Below are 18646 nucleotides of genomic sequence, written 5' to 3'. Positions count from 1 at the left end.
CCCGCTTACCTGGGAACCAGCCCCTCTGAGTCTAACAGGGCTCACCTTCTGAGGAAAGAGTGTGCCCAGCAGCCCTCCAACCCGGGAGGCGGCTCTTCAGCGAACCGTGCATAGGATCGCGCTCCGCATTGCAAAAGCACTCCTGGGCGCGCTTTACTGTAGAGTAAGAGCCGCGCAGAGCGAGCCCTTTGCGCGCGGGAAGCCCCTCGTTCAATCCCCAGGAAGGGCTGGGAGAGAGACAGACAGACAGACTCCGCCTCTGCCCGAAACCCCGGAGAACCAGCGGCCTGACTCGGCGTTAAGCATCTCGCTGCGTTCCGACGTGCGCGGGAACCCACTCAGTGCCTCTTCGCGGGCAACTTCTCTTCGCCGCTTCCCTCCCTCTCTCCCTCAGCGCACCACGTGTCCAGGGCGACGCTGCGCATGCTCCGTGCTCGCTCCTCCCGCCTCCCCCTCCTTCTCCCGCTCCTCCTCCTCCTCCTCCCGAACGAGTCTGGCCGGAGTCTGTGGCTCAAAATGGCGGCCGCGGCGGCGGCCGGAGCAGACCGAGGAGGGGGTAGTAGCGAGAGCCGCTGAGGCGGGCCGGCCCCTGCTGCCCAGCCGGGGATCATGGAGGCTCCGGGCTGCAGCTGAAAGACGCGCTCGGTGAGAGCAGGGAGGAGTGGAAGGGGGGCCAAAGGGGCACTTGCGAGGCGTGTGTATGGCGAGCGGGGGGGTGTTATGTAGCCCCCCGAATCTCCCCTCCCTTTCCCCGGGCCCTGTGGGGGATGCCCCGGTCCACCGCCGTCCTCCTCGCCGCCCTCCCTTCGCTGCCTCTAGGCACCTCCCGGGGTCCTGCCCCTGCGCTCCTGTCCCCGGTGTTTGGGTGGCAGTGAGTTCCACCCCGGTGCTTCCGTCCCTCGAAACCCAGGCGAGAGTCTGGGGAGACAGGCGACCCCACAAATGCCCGAGGCTCCGGGCGAGCGCTCGCCTCTCTTCCGACGGCCACTTTACTTCGCCAGGCACACTTTGGAGCCTCGGCGGTGCGCTCCTTGACAGCGTCTTTCTTTTTACACTTGTGGCGAACGCCCGCCCTTTTTATCTTCGCCTTTTTATTCTTTCTTTTCCTTTGCCTCTCTATTCCCCGGGGTGACCCGCAAGCTCATCCCCCCCCACTCCCTTTCACGTCCTCGGGCTTTGCTTTTTTGCCCGGCTCCCTTACTTTTTTTTTAAAGAGAGATGGGTCATGAGCATTTGACATCCTAAACTAGGGTTTGGTATGCTAATTCTTTCTTTCTTTCTCTCCTCCCCCTCCCCCTCCACAACTTTCCTCTTTTCGGTATCCTTTGCAATAATTCGGGATTCATAGTGTTCGAATGTGGACCTAGGTCTAAGTTTTCTCTCTCTATGCTTTGTACTTGCACAGGCTCTTCTTCCTTACTCTTTTAAGTTGGCACCGAAGTGCCAAAGCAGAGAGCTCTTCCCAAAAGGATATGATTTGTAGTGTAGTGGGGCCTTCCATAATAATAACATCGCAGCACAGGAAGATCCTGCGCCCGCTGCATTCTTTCGTCTGTCTGAAGAAGTCTGTAGCCTTAACACAGGCACATTGGACTAAGCCCTATTGAACGTAGTGGGATTTATTTCTGAATAAACACAGACATGATTGTGCTGTTAAGTCTGCAAAGAACTGGCATGGAAGATTCCATGTGTGATTTGTGTGTTCTGGATGTGTGTATCCAAAATGCATTCATTTGTTCTTTTTCCTGTGGATTTAAGCTCAGAAGCATTAAGCCACTCATTACTTCTCACTTCAGGTTTGCTTTTTAGTTACAGGTAGGTAGCCCTGTTGGTCTGCCGTTGAAACAAAATAAAAATAAAATAGAAAAATTTATTCCGGTAGCACCTTAGAGACCAACTAAGTTTGTCATTGGTATGAGCTTTCGTGTGCATGCACACTTCAGGTATCTGAAGAAGTTGGTCTCAAAGGTGCTACTGGAAGGAATTTTTCTATTTTATTTTTATTTTGCTTTTTAGAGTTGTGGAAATGAGTGATAAATTGTTTTTTTAAAAAAAGTAGACAGCTCAGTGTTTACTTGGAGCGAGTTTATTCTTTTAACCTCCCTGACAAAGGTAAATGTGTTTCTTCTAGATGACACCTCATTATTTTTGCATGTGTATGGTACAATAATGGTCTTGCTTAACAGCTTTGTGGTAATAACAACCATTTCACATCACAGCCTGGGTATTCTCTCTCCAGAGAGGGCAAGATTCTAAACTGAGAAAGTTTAGATGGCAGTGCAAAGACTGGTAGGATAGAGTTTATCTGAAAATTGCTGGTGGAGTTTGGAATGGATATGGAAGTTGTTGATCTCTTACTTTGTGCAGTATTTGTTAGGTTTTTTTTGTTTGTTAGCAGACTTAGCCATCACTAATTAAAAGTTGGGATAGAGATTGAATCAATACACCACACCATGGAGAGGAACTGCTGAGTTCAGTGATTAGAAATCATTTAGTATGTACCATGTAGTAATCAATTACAGTCCAAAGTGTAGTGTAGAGAATCTTACTTAAAGCTTTTCTGCCTGTTGTGGACTTCAGAAGGACTGAAAAACTGAAGTCCCCATCCCCATTGATGCTTGAGAGGGTCTTGCCTTATAGAGACTGAGATTTTTTATTTTTTTATTTTTTTCTATGTTTTTTACTATTCTCTCACTGGTGAGGTGCAATATATATGGAGCTCTAGTGCTACAATTTCATTTGTTTCAGGATCTCTGGGATCAGCTAATTTTTCACAAAGGTCACACTGTAGTAGTACACTTATGTCACTGGATTAATCCTATCTTTGTCTATAGAGCTTTCTTGTTCTGTGATCACATAATAATTTTTTCTTCCTTGAATCAAGGTTTTAGGGTGACTTTTCTCATTTTGCGCAAAGTTTCTCATCCGTATCAGAGGCAGACTCTCTGTAGGCTCTTGAGATTCTCAAGCATGAAAGGCAATACAGAAAAGCGGGCTATTATGCTGTTAGCATCCAGAAAAGCCGGGAAGGCTTATAGATGCAGACTGCAGATATAAACACCTTTTGGAATAGAATGATGATGATACAGTTCATTTCTCTTGTACTGAATAAATTTTGCTGCAACATGATTTTTTTTCTGGGTGTGTAGTGGATAACACAATTACCAGTAGCATTTTTCATTGTAATTTATTGGAAGTAGTTAAAATATTTCATTCAGTGAAAGCAGCTGTGCTTTGTGTTGCTGCAATTCTTGCTCCCTTTGTAGTCTGCATTTATTAGTGGCCACTTTGTCTGTGCTCCCTAGATACAGATTGATTTAATGTGTTTTTTTATATTAGAGGTTTGATATATTTATTGAAGACGTGGTAGCTCTCTACAAATGTTAATTAATTCTCTCACCTCCTGTGTAACAGAGTAATTGAGTGCATTTTACATGGTGGATAATTTTTTTAAGATCTAGTAACTCTTTTTCTACTAAACAAGTTCTTGTTTGTTAAACCAAAGCACATTTGTTTCATAGGTAGGAATTTGTTGCCATGAAATTATTTCTGATAGTAGACCATTGAGAAAAGTGTGTCCAAAGAGCTTTTTAACAAACACAGCATATCAACTCCGTTCAGAGATAGTGCTTACCCATGGTTTGGTGATAGGAAACACTCTTGTAGCTTTTCATGCTCCTTCATTCCTGATTTCATAGAATCATAGAATTGTAGATTTGGGAGGTACCCCAAGGGTCATCTAGTCCAACCCCCCTGCACTGCAGGAATCGCAGCTAAATCCATGACAGATGACCATCCAACCTCTGCTTAAAGACCTCCAAGGAAGGAGATTCCATAACTTCCCTAGGGGAGACCGTTCCATTGTAGAACAGCTCTTAATATCAGAAAGTTTTTCCTGATGTTTAGTCAGAATTTCCTTCCTTGTAACTTGAAGCCATTGGTTCGAGTCATTACCCCCCCCCCCCCGAGTAGGAGAAAACAAGCTTGCTTCATCTTCCATGTGACAGCCCTTGAGATATTTTAAGATGGCTATCATATCTCATCTCAGTCTCTTGTTGTTATGAATTGCCAAACAATGGTTATAGCTTGCCTCCAAAGCACAGTTTGAAGTTACGATTTGAAATAGGTTTGCAAACAATGGTTTTAGAGGTTAGCATTAACTATAGTTTGCCAATTTGGATGTCAGGTTAACCTATAGAAGGAGAGACTGCTGTTGCATGCAGGTCCTGCTTGCAGGCTTCCTATAGGAATCTTGTTGGCCACTGTGAGAACTGGATGCTGGACTAGCTGGACCCCTGGTTTGATCCAGCAGGCTCTCATGTTCTTACAGGTAGGTAGCCGTGTTGGTCTGAGTCGAAGCAAAATAAAAAAATTCCTTCAGTAGCACCTTAAAGACCAACTAAGTTTTTATTTTGGTATGAGCTTTCGTGTGCATGCACACTTCTTCAGATACACTTGAAACAGAAGTCAGACCCTTATGTTCTTACAGTTAGAGAAAACTAGTAGTAGGGGAGGTGGGAGAGGAGTAAATACGTGCTCACATGGAACTCTCTGTACCAGACCTGTTCTGGAATTGCCGCTGGATAAAGCTTTTTTAAAACAACAACAGCAGCAGCAACAACCTAGAAGAGTAGTAATAGGCTTCTCTAACCTAGACAAACACCATTTAGATGATTGGGTAAACTGTGATGGGACAACAAAGGAGTACAGTACTGGTACATCCATTTGTCTTTCCAACCACTTATTGCAAGGCTGCATGGTACAACAGGGATGGGAAACTAGTTCAGTGTGGCAGATTGCATCAGCAAATTATGGATTTTCCTCTCCAATTATTAGATATTTGTTTGAAAACACTTATTTCCCCCTCAAGATTATATTCCCAGAGGTTATGTGAGGCCTGTAGGCTACAGGTTCCCTACCACTGCCCTAGCCAAGTTCAAAACCATTGCTCTTGCAAGTTTTTTGGGGGGGATACGAGCTCTGTGCCTGCTGTGAATAGCATTTCTGATAACTTGATTGAAGTGTTGATCTCACTGCTTTTCACATGATGTAATTCAGAACATTATACGTGATCGTTTGCTTGGCTAATGATATGGAAGTGCAAAGTTCAGATTCATTTCTGTTCACTTCTATTATTCTTTTCGGTGCACGAAATGCTTAAAAAATTCTTCTACTTCTCTCAACCTCTCTGGGGTATAGGTTAAGCTAAAATACAGTTTTCCACAGCATAATATGTGCTAAGGTTTGCCACATAATGGCTGCAGTACCCTATTGAGGGCACAATATTGTTTCCTTGTTGAGTTGATATTATAGAATCACAGAATTGTAGAGTTGGAAGGGACCCTGAGGATCATCTAGTCCAGCCCCCTGCAATGCAGGACTATGCAGTCATCCCATACAGTATTGAACCTGCAACCTTATCAGCACCACGCTCAAACAAACTGAACTATCTACGGTATATGATAGTATATATCATATATACTATCACCACGCTCAAACAAACTGAACTATCTACGGTATGATAGTATATATCATATATCTACGGTATATGTAGTATTCGCCCTTTGTTTTTAAGTGTACACAAAGAAGTCTGTGACTGTGGAAGATCTGACAAGGAGTGACCTTTATCCTAATAATTCTTCTGGTTTACCTTGATGAGCTCTATATTAAGATTTTTAAAATCTGTCTTTGGCTTCTTTTTGATGGTGGTGGATAGGTACAGCAGTTCCCCACCCCAAAAGGGTGACAAGAAGTTGCCAAAACAAATGTTCCACTGGTGATACAACACCTTGCTTACTTCTCCTGGTTGGGTTTCATCAGCATTTTACTCCTGGACTCCTGCAGCTCTGTTCACACCAATGGTGGGGAATACTCTTTCCCTATAGGCCTAATTATGCCCAACAGGCATTGGATATTATTATTATTATTATTATTATTATCACTTCATTAAGTGTATGTATATATGATGAAAACAGAATAAAACACACATATACAAATTCTTGGAACAAAAATCAATTCAACAAAAATATCGTCCCACCTGTCAAGGTGACCCGCAGAGGACTGACTATTTCTGGATCTGACCTTCCAGCCTGATCCAGTTTCCCACCCCAGTTGACACAAAACAAAATACTTAGTTTTTCTGTATTACCTGTGTATTGACACCCAATTATACCTCTCCAGGTATCCAATTCTTTATCTCTGGCTGTTTTGTCTGTTCCTCCCTAGGTATTCCCCATCACTATCTCAAACAGCTCCCCCAGGCTTCCTAAACTTTCCTTTCTTCTGTATGCATTGGCATCAATCCTATTCGGACCCAGAAACATGTCTTTTGCTCCTGATATTCAGTCTGTTACTGAATCATGTCTCTTCCCCCTGTATAGCACAACAAATATTGACAACTTGCTTTTTGTTCCCTTTGTTGAACTCTAGTCCTTGCTCTGGTTTTTTCTCACCTTGACTGCTGGAAAACGTTTTCTGGTATTCCTTTATCATATGTCTCACCTCTATTTGAGATTCTGATGTCCAGGTTATTCTCCATTCTCACTGTTGAGACTGTTTTGAGCTACCTTGTTTATTTAAATATTTTCTTTTCTACCTTCCTACTTGAAAATGTACTCAGGGTGTGCACTACATTGCAAGCAACATATAATACCCCTGCTCAAATCCCTGTACAGGTCATATTCTGAATCCAGAACAATTTCTTTTGCCTTACCTTTAAAGCTCTGCACTTACTGCCCCACCCTAGTTCTTTGTTCTTATTTCCTATCCTGTTTCCTTCAGGTTCTGCCATTGCAGATTCTTCCATCCTTTTAATGGACTCTGTCCTCTGTTACGGTATTTTCCCTCTTGCCTGGTCCACCTTTCCATGTCACTTTTGTCACCTCTCTTCCTTTAGTACCTGTCTTAAAATTCACCGTTTCTGTTAAATGTTTGGCTGCAGCTCTTTTCACCACCATCTGAAACTGTAGTGGTTCTGTAAGTTGCCTAGAGTGCCATCAGGGAAAAAGGCAGGAAACAACAACAGCAACGATGTCTCATATTCCTATCCTTTTGCTGTCAAAAGTTGCCTTGTCAGCTACTCAGGGTAGAGGCCAGTCCTTTTGTTTTGTAAAATACCATGTACTATAAAATAATTAAAATGAATCTGCTCTTGTACTGTGATATGAGTAATTAAATACCCATTTTTGTATTTACCCATTTTGGAAGAGTTTAATTTAGTTGCATAAGGTTGGTGGTTTTCCATTTGTCCTTTTGCCAGTCACCTTACCTTCTGTATGGAGCGCCCCCCCAATTCCTCAGGAGTGTCTCTTTGGAGGGGCTGCTCCAGTAGATAAGGGAGATTAGGAAGAATCTGGTGCCAGGCATTGCATAAGTAGAAGTATACAACCCATGATGATGGACGTGTTGCGTGTCTGGCTAGGTTTGTGTTCTTTTTGGTATGACAGTAGAAGTGGCAGATCTTTAGATGTTTCTAAAAACAGCTATTAATTTCAGTTGACTGAAATATAATCAAACTAGTTGAGCTAAAATTAATGTTTTAGGAAGGTTCAATGACTATAAATGTCAGCTGATAATTACATACGCTTGAGAAGTGAAAGTTCACTTTTCGCCAAGCTTGCATATTGGAACCTTGCCTCAAGTCAGGTAGAATTCATCAAAAAATTTCTTTTAAATATATTTTTCAACACTTCAAATAATATTGCATGTCTGTTAATTTTACTGAAAGCTGTGGCCCAGCATTAATCAGTTGGAATGAATAATAGACTTGGCACTGCCAAATTCAAATGTTCAAATGATTGGGTTGTATCCAGTGAAGTTGCCCTGTTGGTGCATGGACTTCTGCTTGCCCAACAGCGCCGTCTTAAGCGCCCCTGTTGCCATGGTGCGCCGGATCTCTCCGGCACCCTTCCGCCCCGTTTCCCAACGCAGTGGGCGGGTGGGTGCGGCGCTGCTGCGCGGCGGGCGGGCAGGCAGACACAACGCGATCTCTCCGGCGCCCTTCCGCCCCGTTTCTCAGCGCGGTGAGCAGGTGGGCGCCGCGCGCAGCTGCGCAGCGGGCCAGCGGGCAGGTGCAGCTCAAAGCGCCCTCCTGGCGGGCCGGCGCCATGGTGCCCTGCGCCACCGGGGGTCTATGATGAGCCGGCCCTGTTGCCCAAAGAAACTTGCCCTCCCTCCCCTCCCCCAATTCTGTTCTGAGGGTTACCCCAGTCCTCTATAGCAGATGGGGAGAGTAACAAGAAAAGGAGAGGGAGAGAGGGGATGTTCGGTTCTGCAAATTGAAGGCATTGCACTAATAGGGCAACTTCATTGGATTACAACCCAGTGAATCACATTCTCAAATACATGAGTTGAATTTAAAATCATGACACTATTGCACTGTTTTATTTGGAATATTTTTATACTATTTTCAGCAAATGGTTATGAAGGCAGTTTCCTTTATAAAATTGGGCAACGGTTAAAATACCCCAACATGTATTTAATACGTATAACTTTTCCAACTACTGGGATTTTTGTTTGGATTTCTGAGCTTCACAGATAAGCTTCTCTTTGTTTTGTTCCTTTTTTACTGAGACAATAAGTTAAAGCCAGTTGAAATAGGTGATGGAAAAGTCCTCTCTCCTTTCCTAAGACTCTAGGGAGCTACTGTAAGTGAGCAGACAATGCTGGGCCAGACAGATCAATAGTTTGACCTAGTATAAGGCAGCTCCCTGTGTTTCTAGGAGATATGGGCTTGTGATTACAAAAAACAGAAGTGATTCTTGATCTGTGTGGGCTGTTATCTAATTCATTTTTAATGTGAATTGTACTTTCTAACTCTGTGACTTGTGTCTTAATTAACTAGATAATTTAGAGTAGTTAATTGTGGACATCTTTTAAAAACTTCAACACTTGTCAAACAATTAACTGCCAAACTTAGATTGCTGGAACAGCAGTTTTACCACTATGGGCCACAATACAGAGAACCTGTCCTACATACATGACAGATCTTCAATGCATGAAAAATATAGTTTGCCAAAGCGCAGGAGAAATTTGTGCCTATCCAAAATAATGCTAAGGTGTGTTATGTGTTATTAGCTATCTGCCCAGAAGTAGAAAACCTGTGTAAAAGGATGGTGCTTTTTCCCATGGAGGGAACAACGTTTACAGCCAAAAGTGCTAAATATTATCTGGAGCTCATGGTTTCAGCATCGTATTAAACACACAGGATAAAAAAAACTTGAAAACCTATCAGTCCTCTTCATTTGTTCAATATGAACTAGTCTTGTTCTGTAGGCATCAGCCTTGATGCAGGTGACATGCAGTCAGTGTCGGAATATAGGGGGCCCTAGACAACATGGATGTTTGTGGCTAGATTCCCTTTAGACAGGCACCAAGTGTATAAAGGCCAAAGGGGATGGCTGGCATGCACGTTGCTTAGTTTCAAGGAGCAAGACTAGTTGGGTACCTCGTCAGAAGCACCTTTATGGGTTTGGTAGTCATGGGTACTGAATGCCTTCTTCTGTCTGAAGCTGAATTTTTATTTATACACCGATGTTAGTTATACATCACAAACGATTTTGAATTATAATGTGGAAGCAGGTCATCCCGATTCACATTTTTTTCAGTAATTTGATACTAATATTTATGTATGCTTGACTACACAATCTACAGTCAGAACAGAATTAAATACCTGATACTCATTTAATGTCATTTAGCTGTAGGAACAGAACTCTATCCTGAAAACCTCTATGATTAAATTCTCAGTTGTGCCTAGAAGTTAAACATTGGTATCAAATTACTGGGAACCTTTTGTTTCTCTGCCTCTTCTCTCCTACTTTGAAGAATTTCTTAAATATACATTCTTCTGAAGGCAGCTCTGTATCGGGAAATTTTTAATGTCTGATGTTTTACAATTTTTATATGTGCTGTAAGCCTCCCAGAGTGGCTGGGGAACCCAGCCAGATGGGAGGGTATTAAGAATAATAAGAATAATATATTATTCTAAAGGCATATCTGTGAATAACATAGAGAGTTGGACGGTAACTTGAGGGTCATCTAGTCCAACTCCATGCAATGCAGGAATCTCAACTAAAGCATCCATTATAGATGGCCACCCAACCTTTGCTTAAAAACCTTTTCTTAAAAACATGTGGCATTTGTATGCCACCAAGAGGCTTGTAAGGTAGTCTGGTATGCTGTCCATGTTGCTGATGGGAAGTTGATGCTGAAATAATGCTTTGCCTAAGTAAGTTCCTGGTTGAGGGGCCGTTTGATCTGGGGACTTCCTGACTTGCATCTCACACTTTTAGCCACTATAATCTGCCATAAAATCCTAATTTGACAAGTATTTGGTTTCTTCTCCTGTTTTCAGTTTGCATTCATATTTCCTCCCACCTCCAAAGCTACATGTTCAAACAGTTGCCCCCAGTTCTTGACTGGCCTTAGCAGTGTCAAACAAAAAGTTATAGTCAGCTGCCCCTCCCCTTGTTGGCTTGGCTGTCTCAGGTGAGTACTTGAGATGGGAAAATGTGTTGTAGGGTTTGCCTAAGTGCCTAGTCACCTCAGTCACGCATTAGCAAAAAATCTTCAACTTTTTCTACTTTCCTCTTATCCAAAGCAGGCAAGGGTGACACAGACTGTACATTTGAGGTTTTCCAAGCAGCCTAGTAGCTAAAGAGCTCTCAGCATTCCTCCCAACTTTTGAGCTGGGGAAGAGGCAGGGATTATTGCATACCTGCCAGAATGATCCCTGCCTATCTCTGCAACTCCAAGACTGGAAGCAAAATGGCAGCAGCACACTTGCCATGGCAAGTGAGTACAGTCAAACCTTGGTTGTCGAACGTCTCCGTTTTTGAACATTTCAGCTCCCGAATGCCAGAAACCTGGATAAAAATGGCATTTAAGTAGCAATTTTTCGTAGTATTGGCATATGCGAAAACGTTTCTGTCACTCACAGTTTCCCATGAAGAGAAGATGGCTGGAAAAAAGTGCTCGATAAGGAACTGCCCCCTGCCAAATTAAGCACCCCATGTAAATATTTCTGTTGTCAACAGGCTGATTATATAGCATTTATCGCAAGCATATTGTAGGTGCAGCCAAGATGTTCCATAAACCTTCTTACACAGTATGTAGAACATGAGCACCAGTTCCTGTCTTGTTAAGAAAACCTACTGATGCATTTCCAATAACACATTACATTGCTCATTTTTAATCATTTGCAGCTAGCTGTCCTGCAGCCATCTCGGGCATGGAGTGTTGTTAGTTCCTTTTCTCTGCTTGTAGCTTAAATACTTTGGTATGTTGGTTTTTACTTGATTGGTTGTGTCCAGTTGTGATGGCTGCTGAAAAGCAGCCACATGTGTGCTCAAAGACAGATTTTTCCAGCGGAGACTTTGTGATGGTAGAATTGGAAGAGGGAAGGCAACAGGATGGGAAATAAGAAAAGCTTTGATCATTTGACTACTAAAACTCTCACTTTTTTAAAAATTGAAAAATTCCTCCCACTTTCAAGTATGAATAGTCTTAAACATCATGTATGTTAGAGAAGAGGAATCAGATTCTGACATTTGTGAGAAGTGTCTAGTGCCATAGGTTGCTTTTCTACAAAATAGGCACAGCTATGCCTGCTGGCATGAGCTTGTTACTTTCATCAGTAGGGCAGTTTACCCTGAATAATATGGCTGCAATATTGCTGAGTTGGCTTTGGTCTCTTTGCTAGTCATATGGCCTGGTCACTTCCCCCTCCTGCTTTCCCCCTCCCTGCTGCAGTTGCAACGGACAGCTGCCGAAACATCCCATCCTAAGAGTACTGATAGGCTTTTTCTGAACTCTACCTTAAAATCTTTGAGAAGAGTTTAGTCACCATTATATGCGGATGATACCCAGCTCTACCTCTCTTTCAAATCGGAGCCAGTGAAGGCGGTGAAGGTCCTGTGTGAGTGCCTGGAGGCGGTTGGAGGATGGATGGCGGCTAACAGATTGAGGTTGAATCCTGACAAGACAGAAGTACTGTTTGTGGGGGACAGGAGGCGGGCAGGTGTGGAGGACTCCCTGGTCCTGAATGGGGTAACTGTGCCCCTGAAGGACCAGGTGCACAGCCTGGGAGTCATTCTGAACTCACAGCTGTCCATGGAGGCGCAGGTCAATTCTGTGTCCAGGGCAGCTGTCTATCAGCTCCATCTGGTACGCAGGCTGAGACCCTACCTGCCTGCAGACTGTCTCGCCAGAGTGGTGCATGCTCTGGTTATCTCCCACTTGGACTACTGCAATGCGCTCTACATGGGGCTACCTTTGAAGGTGACCCGGAAACTACAATTAATCCAGAATGCGGCAGCTAGACTGGTGACTGGGAGCAGCCGCCGAGACCACATAACCCCGGTCTTGAAAGACCTACATTGGCTCCCAGTACGTTTCCGAGCACAGTTCAAAGTGTTGGTGCTGACCTTTAAAGCCCTAAATGGCCTTGGTCCAGTATACCTGAAGGAACGTCTCCACCCCCATCGTTTTGCCCGGACACTGAGGTCCAGCACCGAGGGTCTTCTGGCAGTTCCCTCGTTGTGAGAAGCCAAGTTGCAGGGAACTAGGCAGAGGGCCTTCTCGGTAGTGGCACCCACCCTGTGGAACACCCTCCCATCAAATGTCAAAGAGAAAAACAACTACCAGACTTTTAGAAGACATCTGAAGGCAGCCCTGTTTAGGGAGGCTTTTAATGTTTAATCCATTATTGTATTTAATTTTTCTGTTGGAAGCCACCCAGAGTGGCTGGGGAAACCCAGCCAGATGGGCGGGGTATAAATAATTTATTATTATTATTATTATTATTATTATTATTATTATTATTATTATTATTGTTGTTGTTGTTGTAGTCTGCACATCTTGTAATGTCTTTTCCTTAATGAATCATGACTTGAATATTTAGCATTATGCATACCTGGGAGTAAGCACCATTAAATCCAGTGGGATTTGCTTCTAAGTAGACATGTGTAGGATTGTGTTGCAAATGCTTTAGAATCTGACCCTTCCTTGCAAGATATTTTGTGAGTGTCACAGGACTTTATCACTACAGTCCTCGGAGCTGACAGAACTATAATTTTCAGAACTGGCTGAACTCCTCCAGCCATTCTGTTTTTGACTTTAGGAAAACATCAGTAGTTATAAGTGTCGGCTTTAAACCTAATATATTAAAGGTCTGGAGTTGGTTTCCTTGCTTTAAAACTCTTTAAAGAGAATGCAGACAGACATAATGAAATGTGTTTGTCAAAACAGTCTAGTCTCTCAGCTATGTGCTTCTAAAACAATTCTGACAGATTGTTGTAGAACTGTACAGTGTTTGATCGTAATTTGCCATGTTTAGTTAATGGGCTGGGAGTCCTTAATGTGTCTAGGGATCTTATCTGTTGAGTTTGTTCCTTCAAAGTGCCCTTTATTTGTCTATAACGTTGCATATTTGTACTGAGAATTATTTTTCAAAGTGACAGGGTCTGAGCTAGTACGCTGAGCTCATCCCAAGACAAAACAAAATGAGACAGGTCCATAGTCTCATGGTGCTTCTGGATTCCACCTTGTCACTTGAGACTCAGGTGTCTTCAGTAGGGTGGAAAGTTTCTTTCCATTTGTGACTGGTTCACCTGCTACAGCTATTCCTAGACCAGGATAGCCTGGCCATTGTGATCTATGCTTTAGTAACTTTTCATTCAGATTATTACAATTTGCTGTACTTTGGGCTGCCCTTGAAGGCTGTTTGGAAGTTGCCCCTACTGCAAAATGCAGCTGTGAGAGACTATAAAACATTGCCCCTTAGACGTTTTTACTGGCTACCAATTCAAGGTTTTAGTTTTGACTTACAGAGCTCTAAACAGGCTGTGCCCCACTTACCTAAGAGAACACCTCTCTCCATACCAGCAACCAGTTACGTTGGATCTGCTGAGGATGCCTTGCTGGTAGTGCCATCCTTGTGGGAAGCTCAATGAGCTATAGGTAATCATTAGGCATTCTCAGCTAGAGCATGCAATCTATGGAACACATTTTCATTGGAGATTTAGTTGACATCCATCTTGCTTGGTTTAAGACAGCTGAAAATCTGCCCACCCTTTAATATATGCCTGGAATACAGAAATTTGATAACTTATCTGTTCTGGTGGCTATGGATAAAGGGCAAGGTAAAAGAATAAAATGAAACAGAATAAACTAAAATACTGTAGAATTAAATGTCCAGCCAGAGGTTCACTGGCTTTTTCTGCCTATCTGTTTTACCCAGGCACCCCCAAACTGCGGCCCTCCAGATGTTTTGGCCTACAACTCCCATGATCCCTAGCTAACAGGACCAGTGGTCGGGGAAGATGGGAACTGTAGTCCAAAACATCTGGAGGGCCGAAGTTTGGGGGTGCCTGGTTTAACCTATAGGTTAAATAGCCTTTGGCCTGGCAACTTTCTGGCACTTAAATCAATAAATTGTTCCAAATGAGTGATATTTTTTTTATACTTGCAGTTTCAGCTTAGTTTAATAGCACGTCTCGGTAAGGCAAGCGAGGAGAAGAAAAGAGAAAACAAAGAACAGTATATTCCTGCGTATAAGACTACTTTTTAACCCAGGAAAATCTTCTCAAAAGTCGGGGGTCGTCTTATATGCTGGGTCGTATTTCTTATACGGCGAGTATATCCCAAACTATTTTAACTGGAAAAGTTGTGGGTCGTCTTATACGCCCAGTCGTCTTATACGCCGGAATATACAGTAGTGTTCTGAGTTTCTCATCTCTAGCACCAGTGCAGTTAGGATTAACATACCTATGAGGAAGTACCTTTAAAGTCAAGAAATGAGCTTTCAAACCAACACAGTCCCCGAGGAGCCCATTTGAGTATCTTGGGAACGGGATGTTGCTGTTATGTGTCACATTGTGCAGCCCATGCTCCATACATAATACGTTTGTAAAATATGTGTTTTTAAAGGTGAAATACCGATCTCCAGATCTTGTGAGCCTGACATTTAATAGGCCTTTATGCAATCTCTGTAGCTGTAACGGACTAATGTGATGGCATCCAGAAAATGACTAGCAAATGGAGTCAAATAAACCATGGAGTCCCAAAGGATCCATATTGGGACCTGAATTATTTAAGTTATTCATAAATGAACTGGAATCAGGGGTGAGCAGTGAGGCAGCCAAGTTTGCAGATGTCACCAAATTATTCAGGATTAATAATAATAATAATTTCATATCTATACCACTTTATATTTTTTGGTGGGGATCTCACAGCAGTTTACAACCTACATTACAATATCAAATAAAACAATCCAGAATCAAACATTACAAAAGAAAATCACATATAAAGTACAGGAAATGATGGGGATGCTTTCCTGACCCCCGCGCATGTTGGCGGAGCACATATAAGCCTGCCCCGCCCCATTACCTTCCCATTTCCACCACTTCCAGGTTGCAGCAAAGTGTGCGTGCACAGTCACACATGCTTTGAACATGCACAAAACAGTTGTTGCCTTTATACATTTGCTACAATATTTTAGGAAACTAAAATTTTCACTTAAGGTTTCAAAATAAAACATTGCAAAGGAGGTCAAGTGCAGAATGCACATTTAAAACAGCGAAATTAGCAAGAGAATAAAATATTACCTTAAGCAAGTAGTTTCTTAATAAACATAATGTGTTGCTGTTGCTGTCAGTCCTGCCAATGGTGGTTTCATGGTGGGCAGGGCTGCGGTCGCTCAGGTCCAATGACCTCGGTCTTCACTAAGAGACAGCCAAGGTGGTGTACGGTAACACAAAACAGACTGTGAAGAGCTCTAAAAGGATCTCTACACAGTGGATGAATGGGCAGCAGAATAACAAATGAGATTAAATGCAAGTGTGAAGTGATATACATTAGGCCAAGAAATCTTAACTTCACATGTCCTGAGGGGGCTTAAACTGATTGTGAGAAAAGGCTAAAAGAGGCTATGGTTTTTGTAGTGAGACACAGATTCGCACTCCTTTAACCTCTGTGGAGGAAAGAAGTTGTTTCTCCAGCTTGTGAGACAGATCTTGGGGTCAACCAGTAAAATCAGTTTAGGGCAGATGAAAGAACACATAATTAATGTACAGAATGCACTTGCAGAACATGTGGTAGCTTTGAAAAAAGGATTAGAAAAAGAACAGTGTAAGACAGGCTTAATGGTAGCTGTTAGCCATGCTAGCTAAATAGAACTACCATAGTTCTAGTTACAGGTAGGTCTGCCGTAGTCGAAACAAAATAAAATAAAAATCCTTCCAGTAGCACCTTAGAGACCAACTAAGTTTGTCATTGGTATGAGCTTTCATGTGAAGAAGTGTGCATGCACACGAAAGCTCATACCAATGACAAACTTAGTTGGTCTCTAAGGTGCTACTGGAAGGAATTTTTTTTTATTGAGAACTACCATGTTCAGAATCTCAGAATTGTAGAGTTGGAAGGGACCCTGAGCAGCATCTAGTCCAACTCCCCTGCAATGCAGGAATATGCAGCTGTCCCATATGGGGATCGAACCTGCAACCTTGGCATTATCTGCACCACAGTCTCACCAACTGAGCTCTAGAGGCTCAAGTTTGTTTTGGTGATAAAGTGTTGCTGGGAGCCACAGGAGAGGCTTACACTTTATCCTTACACTTGTGAACTCCCAGAACCTTTGGAAAATGAATGTTGGATGAGATTGATCTTGGTCTTTCTTCCAGCCATGCCAGCCTATAAACCTCATGGAATATATTTGGCTGGTTCGAACTTGCAAGACAGCACTGTTTATTGTCTTTTTTCAAGTACGACTTGTAAATCAATTTCCACCTTGCTGTTTATAAAGGGGTCTCCTTGACAGCTTGAGAAATATTGCTTTGCGATGATAGAATGCACAAAGTGGTCAGTTTCTAGGTATTTATTCTGAAGAGTTTAGCAGCTCCCAAACCTAAATTCATTGGCTATGCAAGCAAGACAGTTGAGATGACTTTGTATTTGAGCTGTACAAGTATACAGCTGTACTTCTTACATGGACTAGGAATTGTTTTCATTTCACAGGATGGAAGAAAACTAGAGTAGGAAAGTGACTTGAACACTCTGAGAAGATAAGCAGAACTGGGAAGTTTAGCTGGTGATCAAGTGACCACACTGTTCAGTTGAAATTAAGTTTATCTATTTAAAGATCATAGTAGCACTGCAAAAGACAAGCCAGATGATCCTCTGCAAATGGTAGAAATGTCTTATTTCCCATTGGTGACCAGGTGTCTGTAAAGAGCCCTATGCACAGACTTCAGTGGATTAGCCACAAATCAGTCAAAATCAGCTATGTTTACTAAAAAAATAAAATAAATTCCTTCCAGTAGCACCTAGAGACCAACTAAGTTTGTCATAGGTATGAGCTTTCGTGTGCTATGACAAACTAGTTGCTCTCTAGGTGCTACTGGAAGGATTTCTTAAATTTATTTTTAAAAAATATTTTGAATTTTATCTTTTTTGTTTCGACTACGTCAGATCAACACGGCTACCCACCTGTAACTAGCTATGTTTACTGTTTAACTTTACCATCAAAATAAGTGGGACATAAAGGGCTTTAATTTTGGTTGCATCAGTTCTGGAATTTTGAGATTTGGAAAGAATTATTTTGTGAACTATGCCATCACAATATTAATGTGAAGCATATATTTTTACTTAAATTGGATGTAGTTCAGTAAGAGCTCAATTGCCATGTAGACATGTAGAAGATGGAACTGCTAAGTAATTCAGTTTTCTTGATCAGTGAATTCCTTTGGTTGCTTATAACATTGATTGTAAATATAGTTTCCTTTTTAAAGTGGTGTGTTGGACATTTGTTCCACAGTCATGGGTACTTGAGTACTGAATCACTTACAACAATGATGTCATTTGTTGTCATACAGGCTTTTAAAACCAGGCCAAGATTATCTTTGATAGCTGATGAGCAATTCAAATGCAACAAAACACTATGGTGCATGTGTAGGGAACTTCTGGACCTCCAGACATTGGTGAGCTGCATCTTCTCTGGACATTGACCATGCTTAAACAACAGATATAAATGTCCAACCTATAGAAAATGAATATGATGAAATCATAAAACATATACCATTACAGGGTCAGTGTGCTGGGTACACTGGCACACTTGCAGCCTCGCGGTATTGAAAGACAGAAGTAGCCTTTGGTTAAAACCTTGCAACCCCTTTTTGGTACAAGTGATAAACTTTGAAAGGAGCTCTCTCTCCCCCCCCCCCCCGATGCTTTCCATGCTTCTATATTATATCGTACGTGGCTTTTCAATTTCTGTGTGTATATTTATTTTTGAAAGCCACTTTTGTGACCATCTTGGTAGTAAGTGCTACATAAATATATAAATACTTATAAAAAGGAAATAATAGTCTAATAAGCTTAAAATGCTAAATGAGTAACCAACTCTAGACTTGCATATTCCGTGAATCCTTCATTCTGGTTGCAGGAGTTTGTTATGGGGTTAGAGAATAAATAAAGGCAAACTGTGATCTGATTGACAGTTTTGCAGTGTGTTCACACATGTTTTGAGCCATGCAGTGTCTGTGAAAGTTAAAATTTGTGAAGGAATCTTTAGTTTAAGCAATCTTCAAACATAGTTAAAATTAATTACGAGAGGCCAGTGTCTATGGATATCCATGAAACACTGCGTGAACGC

General features: G+C 42.3%; 1 protein-coding gene across 1 annotated transcript in view; it reads left to right on the top strand.

The window, feature by feature from the left end:
* Positions 1 to 480: 480 nt before the first annotated feature.
* Positions 481 to 18646, top strand: part of BTBD7 (BTB domain containing 7) — a 77953-nt gene continuing 59787 nt past the window's right edge. Inside the window, exon 1 of the mRNA XM_035107003.3 lies at positions 481 to 645. The gene's annotated coding sequence lies outside the window, so the exon portion shown is untranslated. The remainder of the gene's footprint in view (positions 646 to 18646) is intronic.

The sequence above is a fragment of the Zootoca vivipara genome, chromosome 1 (genome assembly GCF_965207765.1).
Source record: "Zootoca vivipara chromosome 1, rZooViv2.hap1.1, whole genome shotgun sequence".
In the NCBI taxonomy this organism is placed as follows: Eukaryota; Metazoa; Chordata; class Lepidosauria; order Squamata; family Lacertidae; genus Zootoca; species Zootoca vivipara.
Note: the sequence above shows the minus strand (reverse complement) of the source record. Positions and strands in the feature narration are given on the sequence as shown.